Consider the following 12553-nt stretch of genomic DNA (forward strand, 5'->3'; position numbering starts at 1 on the left):
CACAGCCAGTGGCGGGTGGCCTGGGTGGGAGCCCGGTGCCTGGGACCCTAGAGCAGCCCTCTACCCCGCACTTCCCAACCCCAGTCCATAACATCACACCACATCACACCACAGTTTTTTTCTTAATTGCCAGAACATCCATGTGCAAGCTTCTAGCCTGAGATGCCTTTCGGCGTGAGATGCCGAGAGTTCTCAAACGGACAGAACATAGTGTAGACATAGTGTTTACAGGGAGCGGAGTTTCAGTTTTACAGAACCAGAGATGTCCTGGAGATGGATGGTGGTGATGGTTGCATGACAGTGTGACTACTTAGTGCCTCAGACCTGTACACTGAAAAATGGCCAAGATGACCAAACCCAACCAACCAACCCGAGACCACGCCCTAAGCACCCGGGAACAGGTGGAGCAGGTTAGTGGCTGGTCTGAGTGGGGCCAGAAGAATGGCCCCAGCGAGGTCCGTGTCCTATTGCCCCCCGACGTGGGAGTATGTTGCAGAGGGGAAGAAGGCAGCAGGTGAGAATCACAGTGGCTAATCAGCTGGCCTCAGGAAAGGGTGAGTGTCCTGGGTTATCCGGATGGCCCGGTCTAGCCACAGGTGTCCTTAAAACATGGAACAGGGAGGCGAGAGAGGTCAGAGTAATGCCAGGGGAGACCCCTGTCGTTGCTTTTGAAGATGAAGGAGGGGACCCCAAGTCGAGGGGTTTAGTCCATCGAGACCCATTTCAGATCTCTGACCTCCAGAACTATGAGCCCATACGGTTTTATTGGTGAAGCCACTAGGTTTGTGGTAGTGCGTTCTGGCAGCCAGAGGGAACTGATAAGGTCCCTGAGCAGGGGCCTTCAGAGCTCCATGGTTCCTGCCATCACAGCGTGCCTCTCCCTGAAAGCTCTCGTGTTAGGCTGGCCTATTCCCAGTGCTTGAGGGATGTCCTAGGGGGTGAAGGGATTCCTCATCCCATGGGACTGCAGCAGCTCCTGACCAGCGAGCCCTAAAATAATGATCATCGTAAGAGCAAGCACTGTCCTAAGGTCTGGTTCTGTGTTAACTCATAAGCTCCTCGTAATAACTATGTGAGATTCTTACGGTTCTACTCCACTTTATAGATGAAAAAACGGAAGCCCAGAGAAGGTAGTTCAAAATCACACAGCCTCGGGGCGCCTGGGTGGCTCAGTGGGTGAAGCAGCTGCCTTCGGCTCAGGTCATGATCTCAGGGTCCTGGGATCGAGTCCCGCATCAGGCTCTCTGCTCAGCAGGGAGCCTGCTTCCCTTCCTCTCTCTCTGCCTGCCTCTCTGCCTACTTGTGATCTCTCTCTGTCAAATAAATAAATAAAATCTTAAAAAAAAAAAAAAAGTCACACAGCCTCTAAGAGGTAGAGCTGGAATTTGAAGCCAGGCTCCTGAATCTTTGCTTTCAGCAGCTACACTATGGAAATCATGGGCTCTCCGGTCTGTGGGGCCCATTCCTTGAGGAGGAGAGAGCCTGCCTTGAGGAAGAAGTCTGCTGGTTTCACTTCTTTCTTTTGGGTTGTATGAAAGCTCCGGGAAACACTGCCAAGGCTCTAAGAATCAAAGCTCTAAAGAAAGGTGTTCTCAGGGAAGTGTCCCTCCCACTGCATCTCCGCTCCTCGTTCCCATTCCCTCTTCTTGCCACCCCTTTCCCAGCCACCTCTTTCGGGTAACCAATCTCTCTCTCTCTCTCTCTCTTTTTTAAGATTTTATTTACTTATTTGACAGAGAAAGACACAGTGAGAGGGAGATTATAAGCAGAGGGAGTGGGAGAGGGAGAAGCAGGCTTCCTGCAGAGCAGGGAGCCCGATGTGGGGCTCGATCCCAGGACCCTGAGATCATGACCTGAGCCGGAAGGCAGAAGCTTAACCCACTCTGCATTTTAAGACACGGTATCTTAACTACCTAATAGTATGTTCAGGAGGAACTTGGAAAGCTCGGTGACAATGTGCTGGGCTCAACTTCCTCCATCACAAAGACGGGAGCTGGGGTGGGTCCCGGGTAAAGACAGCACTCCCCATAATACCCTCACGCTTTGGTTTAAAGCACAGTGAACTGGGAGTCTCGCCTCCTGTCTCACCCACGGAGCTGAGCTGCCTGGGTGTGTGCCCTCAGCGGCCTCCTTCCGGACATGTCCAGAGGGTCCCAACTGAGTCCCGCTCGACCTTTGCCAGCCTTAATTTAAGGAAGACAGAGACCAGAATCCCCGTGTTGCTGGGGGAGAACTAAGGCTTAGAGGAGTTTTTAAGTCAGTTACTCAATCACCTGATTCAGCAGAGTCAAGCCAAGAGCCCACAGTCTTCTTTGTTCCACTCTGGTGGTCGTGGAGAAGGGAGGGAGCGCAGGCAGACCGGTGCCCGGAGACAGGGTGGGTCTAAGCCAGAAGCAGCTCGCCCCGCGCCGGTGAAGGGGAAGGGGCTGTCTGGTTTCTCGGCTTCTTTTTTTTTTTTTTTTAATATTTTATTTATTTATTTGACAGAGAGAGAGATCACAAGTAGGCAGAGGCAGGCAGAGAGAGAGGTGGAAGCAGGCTCCCTGCCGAGCAGAGAGTCTGATGTGGGGCTCTATCCCAGGACTCTGGGATCATGACCTGAGCCGAAGGCAGAGGCTTTAACCCACTGAGCCACCCAGGCGCCCCTGGTTTCTCGGCTTCTTTGCTCAGCCACTGAGCCCGGCCAGTGTTCACCACGCAGCACCTCGCCTTCCTGCAGACGGAGAGCTTCCCTGTCCCACAGATGAAGAATGTCTGTTTACGTGTCATCTTCAACAGTGAGGTCCCCTGCCTCAGGAGTGGTTTGGTTCAACAGTTAAAGGAGACAAGAGAGTGATGTGAGCGTCTTTTGGGGGTCCCTTCAGCCCCAGGGTTTGTTGGCTACTAATATGGGCTTTCCGGCTCATTACCACCTCAGTGTTCAAGCCAGCTAGCTGCGACTCCCAAACCCAGGCCCCGCACAACTTACTGTTTAAAAAAAAACAACACCCAGAAAATAGTGAATTGCATCAAATCACCTCTCTTTGTCCTGCATTCCGGCAGCCTTTCTAAATCTGCCTACCTAATTAGCTTCTTCTCCTAACCCAAAATATGATTAAATCTGTATTAAAAATATCTGTGCAGAGTAGGATCAGACACACCTGAGCATTTTCTAAATTTAGCAAAGGACAATAGGCTCTGGGTTACTTTAATTGGGTGCGGGATTGCTGCCGGAATACATTTTAATTTGGATTTCCAGAGCGTTTCTCTCTGTCTCCTGCCTTTAAATTGCGTAGCAGAGGAAGGGGGAGCATAATGGGGCCCGTTCATAACTACCCTCCCTCCTGACTTATCTCAGAGCTGAATGAACAATGCGAGGCCGGTGGAGGAGGGGACAGGCGGGAAAAGGTGTCCCCGTTCATCCGTTCATCTGTTCGGGCTTGGCTGGGCTGGGCGCACACGGAGCCCGACTTGGAGAAGGCACCAGCAGGATGGGCCTGGCTCTGTAGAGGTGAGGCAGCTGTGGGACACCAGCAGCACCTTTCTCATCACCCAGCTGTCCTGGGGAGTCCCCACAGTTCCCTCTGTTTTCCCGAGCTTGAGGGAGGACGTGCTTGGTCAGGCTGAGAAGTCGTCCCCCTGCCCTGAGGATAGGCCTGGGACAGTTGGGAAGGAATGATTTCAACCTGGGGGCAGCTCCAAGGCACTCTGTCAGTCCCTGGGCTGAAAGATGAAGCTGTGCCACTCTTGTCATCTGATGATGCCCCCACAACACACCCAGGAGTTACAAAGGCGGGCTTCTTACAGAGGGCTTGAACGACCTCCCGGATTGCACCGATTACCCTTCAGGGAAAAAAGAGTCCTGGGTGGCCCAGCACCTGGAAACCGCCGGATGCATTCAGTTTTGCTCAGTGGACAGCTTGTTACCAACAGGGGGTAGGGGTGGTGGGGGTCACCAGCCTCGAACCCAGGAGGAAGTCTGGCTGCCCCAGAATCAGAAGATGGCAAAGGTCCAGGTGTGGGGCTGGCTGGCTGGCGTGAGGATGCCCTCGGGGTTCTCCATTCCCGGCTGGAAAGCTAGAATTTTTACACCAGGTGCTTGCAACTGGTTTTCAATTTGCAAAGCAAAACAAATTTGCATTAATCGGGAAAATCCACAGGAAAGACTATTTAGATTTTAATGCAGCTGCCGGAGCCATTCAGATTCCACGTTTACAGGACGCTCTATTCACCCTGATGCCTTCACAGGCTGGTTATCTTTGCTTTGACAGAGGTCCGTTGTCTGCAGAGCAGAAATTTCCTCCCCTGGCCTCTGGGCCCAGGCAGGCTGCCTTCTCTGACCTGCACACAGGGAGGCAGGACAGGAGGCAGTGGAGGTAGGAAGGGCTCTCACACCCCCAAGGCCCACCCACCACTGTGACATCGCTCCCAGGAAGAGCTGTTCTGGCTAACATTATGAGGTCTATGTGGAGCTGCCCCGAGGTTCTGGGGCCAGGACACAGGGCGGGGTGGGGGGCACCTGTGAGTTAGACTCAGGTTCTGTTGTGATGGCTCCGTCCTTCCTGGCGGACCCCTGCCTGCTGCCTTCTCTGCCCTGGGGCGCCCTGCAGAGAGGGTGCAAATCCATCTCACCCCACCTTATGCAAATACAATCTGGGTGATGGATTTGTCCCCAAACCAGTTGTACCGTGCCTTCTGCAGCCATTAAGGAGGGAACTCCACAGCCTGGTCCCCTACTTTGATGGGGATTCACTCCTGCTGCTCCCCGCTGAGCTGAGTGGAGCCTGGGCATCGACTGTGTCTGTGTTTCCTGTGTGAAGGAGGGAGGGCGCGTGGAGAAAGGTTCCCTCGGAGATTTTTATGAGCAGGGGGTCCCAGCCAGCAGGGGCTCTGGGGGAGCAGGGGAGCCCAACCCAGGACCCTTTCTCCTTCCCATGAATCATGACCCCACCCCCTCAGGGCCATTCATTTAACAGGTATTTGTCGTGCTCCTGTGGGATGGGTGCTATTCTAGTCATCTGCGGATATGGCAGGGAATAAAGTAGGAAGAAATTCCTGCCCTCCTGTGGCTTATATTCTAGCAACTGTTGATAATGTAGATATACATAAGACAAAAAAAAACCAAAAAACAAAAAAACCCTCTGAGTACAGGAAGCAAGGTGAACCATACAGCTGTCTGGGAGGAGGAATGTTCCAGACAGCAGGAGCTAACGTGCCAATGCGACCAGGCCAGGGATGTCTGAAGGCCACCAGGTGGGCCAGTGTGACTGGTGAGGGGGAGGAGGTGGGGTCGAGAACCTTCAAGGGACTGGCCACATCGGTAGGGCCTTGGAGGCCACCGTGAGCTAGGCCCCCGTGTTCTAACCTCAGCTTTCTTGCTCTAACACTTAACAATAGTACCGTAATTTCTGGGAACTTTTGCTGCCCTAGGGCAGGGGTATCATTCAGAGCTGCCTCTCTGCTGCCTAGCACAGTGCCTGGTTTATAGTAAGGGGCTCAGTGGATGTTTGTTGGATGGACAGGGGGGACAGATGGACGGATGGATGAATGGAAGGAAGGAGAGAGGGCAGGGAGAGAAAAGAGAGAGAGATGAATATAGGCGTTGCACTCACACTTCATCCGGAAAGCCCAGGCCAGTGTTCTGTCCTTCTGCACACTTGGGAAGTAGTGGCCTTACCCTTTCTCCTCTGTCAAGTCCACCACGCGGGACGATGCTGGCTATCTGTCACTTCCCTATGTTCAGGACTTCAGTGGCTTATGGCCAGAAGAGGGAGGCATGCCCAGTCAGGGATGGGGTTCCTGAGTGGATAATAAAATGTGTCCTTTTCTAACCTGTGGGTTAGAAATGCAGCTCTGGAGGCGAGGAGTGAGAGGAGTGAGCAAGCTCCCACGGGGAGGGAAGAAGGAGGGACCTTGGGCCAGCTTTCCTGGCCTCCTCAGCCTGGTGCTCCCACATAATCCCCCCATGGAGGGCTGCCCCCTACATGGTGGTCCGCCATGATTCCAGAGGAGGGGAGAGGCCCGAAAAGTGTTAGTAACCGACTATAGGCAATAGGAAGGGTCCTGCTGGCCCCCCCAGTCTCACTGTTCAGAAGGCCCAAGAGCTTTAGAACAGTGAATGCTCATAGCGCCCAGAATGCCGTTTTCTTGCTCTTTGATAATTCTGACAGTAGGCCAGAAGAGACTTCCTGGTCTGTGGAGTTCCAGATCCCAGGACACAGAAGCAGAGACCTTTCTAGAAACACTTCCTAGAATCTAGCCTGGTCCCTGAAGGGCCCATAACTGTTGGCAGAGCCAAAAGCTCTGGAATAGGACAGATGTCAACTTTAGAGCCACTTGGAATCTTTGGGCTCAAAACACAGAGTCTTTGCTTTTGGCTGCCTGGCAAAAAAAAAAGAAATGTGAGGCCAGGCTGGCAGCCAGTAGAACTGGTGTAAAGAAACTTTATGTTGTGACTTGACCTCAGAGAGCAGGCTCTGGAATCGGAGACACCAGGCTGTGGATCTGTGCACTGACCTCACCGAGCTGTGTGACTTTGGGCATGCCACATACCCTCTCTGGGCTTCAGAGCTCTTGGCGGGAAAATGGGAAGATGACAAGAGATCATTTCCACCTCACATGAGTACTTCGAGGATTACACAGGAAAGTAGATGTAAACCGCTTAGCATAATAAGCAGCCCATAGTAAGCACTCACTAAATGCTGTTTAATACCTCAAGAATGAAGACAAATGGAGGAGTGAAGGGGAGGGGATGTGTGTTTAGAAAAGGAAGGACCTAAGGGGAAGAAAGACACCAGGCATCTTCTAGAAGGAGCGCTACTTAGAGCCGGCCAGCTTTCGAGAATGGGAGCGAATGGTGTTCTTGACCAAGGTCATGACCAGTCGCTGCCTGTGTCAGCCTTGAACCCTGCCTGCCTCAGCCTTCAGTGACGGGCCGGAATTCAGAGATGCTACTTCTGTTCCCAGGGCGGCTTTCCTCCAGCGCAGCAGAGAGCCAGGTGATGGGCCCTGGTCTCAGTCTGGCCTGGTCTGGCTGAGCAAGCCACTTCCCCGCTCTTGCCTCAGTTTTCTGTTTGGGAGAATGAGGTGGGTGGGCTGCATGGCTTCCCAGGTGCCCTTGCCACCCCCCCCCCCCCCGTACCTCTCAGTGGGCGGGCACCTAGAAGGCAGTAAAGAGGTCAGGCTCCGACCTCACACATCTGTACCCGAGCCCCAGAATGCCGTTCCCAGCTGTGTGTGCCTGGAAGTGTTACTTGCCTCCACTTTAATCATCGGGAGGCCTAGAAGTTTAAAGGAGATAATGTATACGCAGTTTTTAGTGGTAGCTGGGGTGGGTGCATCATGGCTCAGTAAATTACAGCCATTACGGGTCCTCCTACTGCCACTCTTCTGCACCATCATGGAGCAGAGTCACGCACCCTAGTGTCCTGCTCTTGCCCCCAACTCAGTTTAGGGAAATTACATGCCATGGGAACCACACACCACGGAGATGAATCACACACAAACCGTTTGGAACCGAAGTTAGTGAAACCTGCTGCAGAGTTACCCTGATACATTCTTAATGGTATGCGTGATTGTTTCTGAGCTGCACAATAATTAGACATAAATGGTAAGCTAGGCATGTAAATGAAAATAATTAGTATATGTAATAATTAGGCAAAGAAGGCATTTTTGTGATCAGCTGGGAGGAGGGAGGATCCCAGGGCTGGGGGAGAGGCTCAGACCTGGGGAAGGATGTGTGGGGCGGGGGAGGGGGGACGGCATCCTTCTCTGCCCACAAGAGAAGGCTGGCTCCTTCCCAGGTCATGTCGGGGCCAGACCCCATTGACAATGCCCCTGCCACTGCGCCCCGCCCCAGGTTAGATGGGCACTTCTCTAGTACTAAGTCCTGGAGAAGAAAGAACACAATCAAAGACCCTGAGGAGCCTCAGCATGCCCCGGGGTGGTGGTGGGGGAAAGGGACCCTTCCCAGCCTGAAACAGTGACGGGGGCCTGCAGGCCCTCAGCGTCTATCTGTTGAATGAATGCCTACGCGGAGACATGCCTCTTCGTGGAGATGTTTGTAACTGAGGAGCAGCAGCGGGAAGATAGGAGAATCTGCAGGGAAGAAGGGAGGTAGCTGGCGGGGAGCTCCGCGAACAACTTGGGAGGCCCTGGCACAAAGAGGTCAGGACTGTCTGTTTTGAAAGCAGTCTGCCCAGGCGTGATTTCCTGTGCAATTAGTAGTCCTGTGCCTTGGTTTTGTGCCTGGTGAATTGGAGACAGGCCGTGATAAGGATTAGTGAGTTAATACAGCGAATACACACCGAGTCCTTAGCCCAGCCTGGTGCAGGGCGCACTGTCATGCTAAATAAAGCCATTCATTAGCCATTTTTCTGGCCCTTCCTGTTAAGTATCTGTGCCTTGTGAAGCCTACTGACTTGATTTTCTCCAGCTCAGCAGCTGAGAGAGGGGCAGTGAAGGGGAGCGGGAGGAGCCGATTCTGACTGGGGAGCCCTCGGTGCAGAGCCAGGACGGCCCTCAGGGGCTGCTCATTCCTTCTTCCATTCACTGAGCACACATTTACGCCTACTGAGTACCCCCACGTGCCAGACTCTATTCCTGGAGCCTGGGCTGCCGCTGGGAACAGGACCATCAAGGTCCCTGCCCACTTGGGGCTATGATAGAGTGGGGGCGGGGGAGATGGTGAAATTAAACATAGAGTAATTCAGTAGGTGCTAAGTGGACAACAGTGAAGTGGAGACAGGTCAGGAAAGGAAGCCTGGGCAGATGGGGTGGGGGAACGACACTGGCCCAGAGACCGTGGGAAGGTCACAGACTTTTTGCATTACAGACTTTTTGCATCTCAGTGCGTGTGTGTGTGTGTGTGTGTGTGTGTGTGTGTGTGTGTGTGTAGATGTTTACTTTGTGGCTTTTCTGGGATGAACTTTCAATTCCCAGGCGAGCTGGAAGGTGCCCTCTCCCCACTGCCCAGACTAGGTTTGCTTGGGGAATGCACTATGCCATCCAGTGTTTTACAGAAAGAAAACAATGAAATGGCCTGCCTGGGGCCACACAGCTAATAATCGGTTAAGTATTGGGCAGATCACCTATGCGCAGCCCAGAAAATGCGTTTGTAAATGAGTAATCGCTAACCTCTGGGAGTTGCTTATTGGTGAGAAGACACAGTACTAAGTACATGATCCTATTTTCACTTCTCGTGAGGCAGGTGCTCTTATCCCATTTTGTAGATGAGGAAACTGAGGCTCAGAACAACAAAAAGACCTTCCCAAGGTGACACAGTTAGAACCCAGATCGGCTTTGTGTCTGACTGCAGAGCGTGCGCTGTTAACCAATGAAATTGCTAGCTAGAAGAAGCCATTGTGGTGTCTCCCAAGTTAAATGAGGAATTTGAGTGAATAATGCAGTGGGTAAGAGTGCAGGCTCTAAATTCCTATTCCTAGAGTTTAAATCCTGGCATCGCCACTTGCTAGCTGGGTGACCTTGAGCAGGTCTCATAACCTCTCAGTGCCTCGTCAGCACAGCAGGGAGAGTCACAGTACCTCTCATAGTGTCCGTGTGGGCATTCAGTGAGTTAACCCATGTAAACCATTAGCACATTGCCTGACACAGAGAAGTGTGATACGTGTCAGCTGTGACTTGCCAGTACCCAGCCCCTCCTTCTAGTGGCAGATCCATCTGACCTGCTAGGGGAGTGAGCGTCAGAGTGAGCCCAGGCAAGGGATGTGTGTGGCCTGGTGGGGAGTTTTCTCTGATGGCGACCCCTGACCCAGGCAGGGCCTAGAGCTGGGCTCTGGCCCCTGGACTCTGATGGGCAGAACCCACTCTGGATCGGGGGGCCCTCTGGTTTCTCCCTCTCTGCACAAGAATGTGACTCAGACCCCTAGCCTAAGTGTGCCACGATGAAGGCAGACATGACCTCACCCCCCCCCCCAAGAGAAACCCACGGCCAGGGCCAAGACCTATTTGTAGTTGGTCTAGTTCAGCACGTCTTGGTGTCTGGCATGATAGGGACACACATTCTGGGGTTGCCAGTGCCCAAGGAGAGGCCGCGCACAGCCTTGGCCGGGGGCAAAGGGGTGTGGGCAGCCGTGTGTAGGAAGCCAGGTCAGCTGGCCCCTTCCTTGCTCTGCCCCGTTCCCCACCGGTCAGTTGACCACAGAGGTCAAGGGAGCATGTGCTGTAAGGTCCGAATCATCGCCTGACACGTGACCAGCGTCACGCTGGCTCCTGGACACAGAGGGTGGCCCAACTGTGGAGACAAGCAGTGAAGGCCTTGGGGTCAGGAAGGCCTTGGCTCCACGAATCCTTCCTCAGAAGCGCTCCCTTCCTGAGTGCACCTCCATGCGGGGCCTGGCTTCCGCCCCAGGTAGGAGATGGCTGGTCCAGAAGGTGGATGTTCGTGTCCCTCTCAAGGTCATAGCCAGAAGCAATATGTTTCCCCCTCCAGGGAAATGAAAGAGTCAGGTGCAAGGGAGCCCGTGTCTGGAGGGAAGACAGGCAGGCTATTATTTCTCAAGTGTCCTGTGTCCTGGAATAGGCCAGAGCTGCGGCAGCCCCGACATCTCCGCTCTTCCTAAACTATAATGGTCTGAGGATGTCCGAGTCCTGGCCCTCCACGTGGGCAGAATCCTCACGGGGAGGCCTTTGCTCGGCACAGGAGGCCCTTGGCTGTGGGCTGGGGTGGCTGTGGGGCGGCTCCAGAGCTGAGCTCCCAGCTGGGGGCGCGCTAACGGCCAGCAGAGAAAGCCTCCTGTGCCTGAAGTAGGAGCTGGAAATGCTTCTGGAGGATCGGGGCAGGCTGTTGGAACCCCAGTCTCCACCTCTCTGAACTGAGCATTCTTCAGGTCTCGTGTGCCCAGGAACCTTCCCCGCTCCCAGAACATCGCACCCACCGCTGCGTTAAAGCACCTGGCGCACGCTCCTGTCATCATTTGTTGAGTCGACCCCAACCTTCTCTTCCAGGCTGTGGGCTCTTCGGAGGGACGGTGCTCTCCTCACCCACCTCTCTGTCTGCAACCCCACCCTCTGGGCCTGGCCCAGGTGGCCGCCGGGTGCTGTGGACGGGATACGAATGGAGGGAGGAAGGGAAACGCAGTGCAGAGCCCGCCTTGCTAGTAGTGCCTGTGGGAGCCATCTCCTGAGACCCTCAGGGGCAGGGTGGAGCCCGCTTAGGGCTCCGCTGGTGGTCCCTGCCCGAGGGCATGTCCCTTGCCTGAGGGATGGCTTTTGGATCTCTCTAAGATTTGAAATCTCAGGCCCTGAGCCTCGGCCTCGCAGCTGGTCACCGGCACGTTCTCTGGCCAGTGGTACTCACAGAGGCACTTCTGCCCATCCCACTGCCTGCCTGTGGCGCAGGAAGGTGGGGGTGGGGCGGTGTTCACCTACCTGGGCAACACGCCTCCTATCCTTCTACTGGGGGCTTAGAGCTTCCAAGGAGGTAGGGAGGCCCCTCCTGGCTTTTCACTGACACAGAAACGTGTGCTGCTTCCTTAGCTGGAGGAACAGAAATACATTTCCAAGATGTTGACCCAGGTGTTAGGACACCGGAGATTAGAATCCTGGAGACGAAAGTGAAAAGGTCATGGGTGCGCGCATACACACACACACACACACACACATACACACACACACACACAACTGCGTGTCAAGGTCCTGGATCGTTTGAGAATGGGAGGAAGGGATTTTGGGACCCAGGATGGAGGAAGAATACGGGATGGTTTGGGGGGTACCTCTCAGCTTTTCCTACTCGCCCTGTATTGTGGAATGGGATGGCGATGACTGGCTGGATGAGAGATGCAGGCGGGAAGCCACCGTAGAGGGCGTGCTGGCTGTTCAGTGCTGTCTAGCTTCAGGCGCTCATAGCTACCCCAGGGAGCCTGCCCTCTCCACTCCACCATGGTGGTTCTCAAGACTGTCTGAGCCTGGAGTCCAGAGGGTCCTACAGAATGTGCTCCGGAGGGGCGGAGCTGTAAGGGGCTTTCGTGGCCAAGTGTTCCAACCCCTCCATCTTAGGGGTGGGGAAACAGAGGGGGAGAGCTCAGAGAGCATGGCTACCCAACAACGAGGGCAGAGCCAGCACAGAACCAGGCCTGTCGACTCGTGCCCAGTGTCTGTTGAGAGCCTGCGGGGATGATCACATGCGTGGACACACGTGCACGTGCTTCACCCCAGACGTAAGCCTTAAGCGTGAGGTCTTGTCTCTGTTTCATCACAGAGGAGATACTCAATCAACATTGATTGGATACTTCCCATTGCTGTCTCACTGAACCCTCATATAAAAACAGGGACTGCTTTTCTGTAGAGGAGGAAACTGTGACTCAGAGAGGTCAAGTAACTTGCCTTAAGTCACACAGCTGCCACCTGCTAGAAACAGAACTTGCATACAGATTTGACTGCCCAGCCAAAGACAACAAGCACGGCATCAGCATGCTTCCTGTATGTTGGGCACCCATCCAGCCCCTTCCATGTCCTAAATTAATTCTTCTTACCACCTGGGAGATAAATGCTGTTATTATCCCTTTAAAGGCACAGAGAGCATAAGTGTCTTTCCCACAGTCATGCAACCAGTAAG

The 12553-nt window shown here is 53.9% G+C and overlaps 1 protein-coding gene across 4 annotated transcripts in view; it reads left to right on the forward strand.

Annotated features, from left to right (window-relative positions):
- The window catches only part of KCND3 (potassium voltage-gated channel subfamily D member 3), a 209145-nt gene that overhangs the window by 55756 nt on the left and 140836 nt on the right, over positions 1 to 12553 (forward strand). The gene's annotated exons all lie outside the window — the stretch shown is intronic.

This window comes from Mustela erminea, chromosome 10, assembly GCF_009829155.1.
Source record: "Mustela erminea isolate mMusErm1 chromosome 10, mMusErm1.Pri, whole genome shotgun sequence".
Taxonomy (NCBI): Eukaryota; Metazoa; Chordata; class Mammalia; order Carnivora; family Mustelidae; genus Mustela; species Mustela erminea.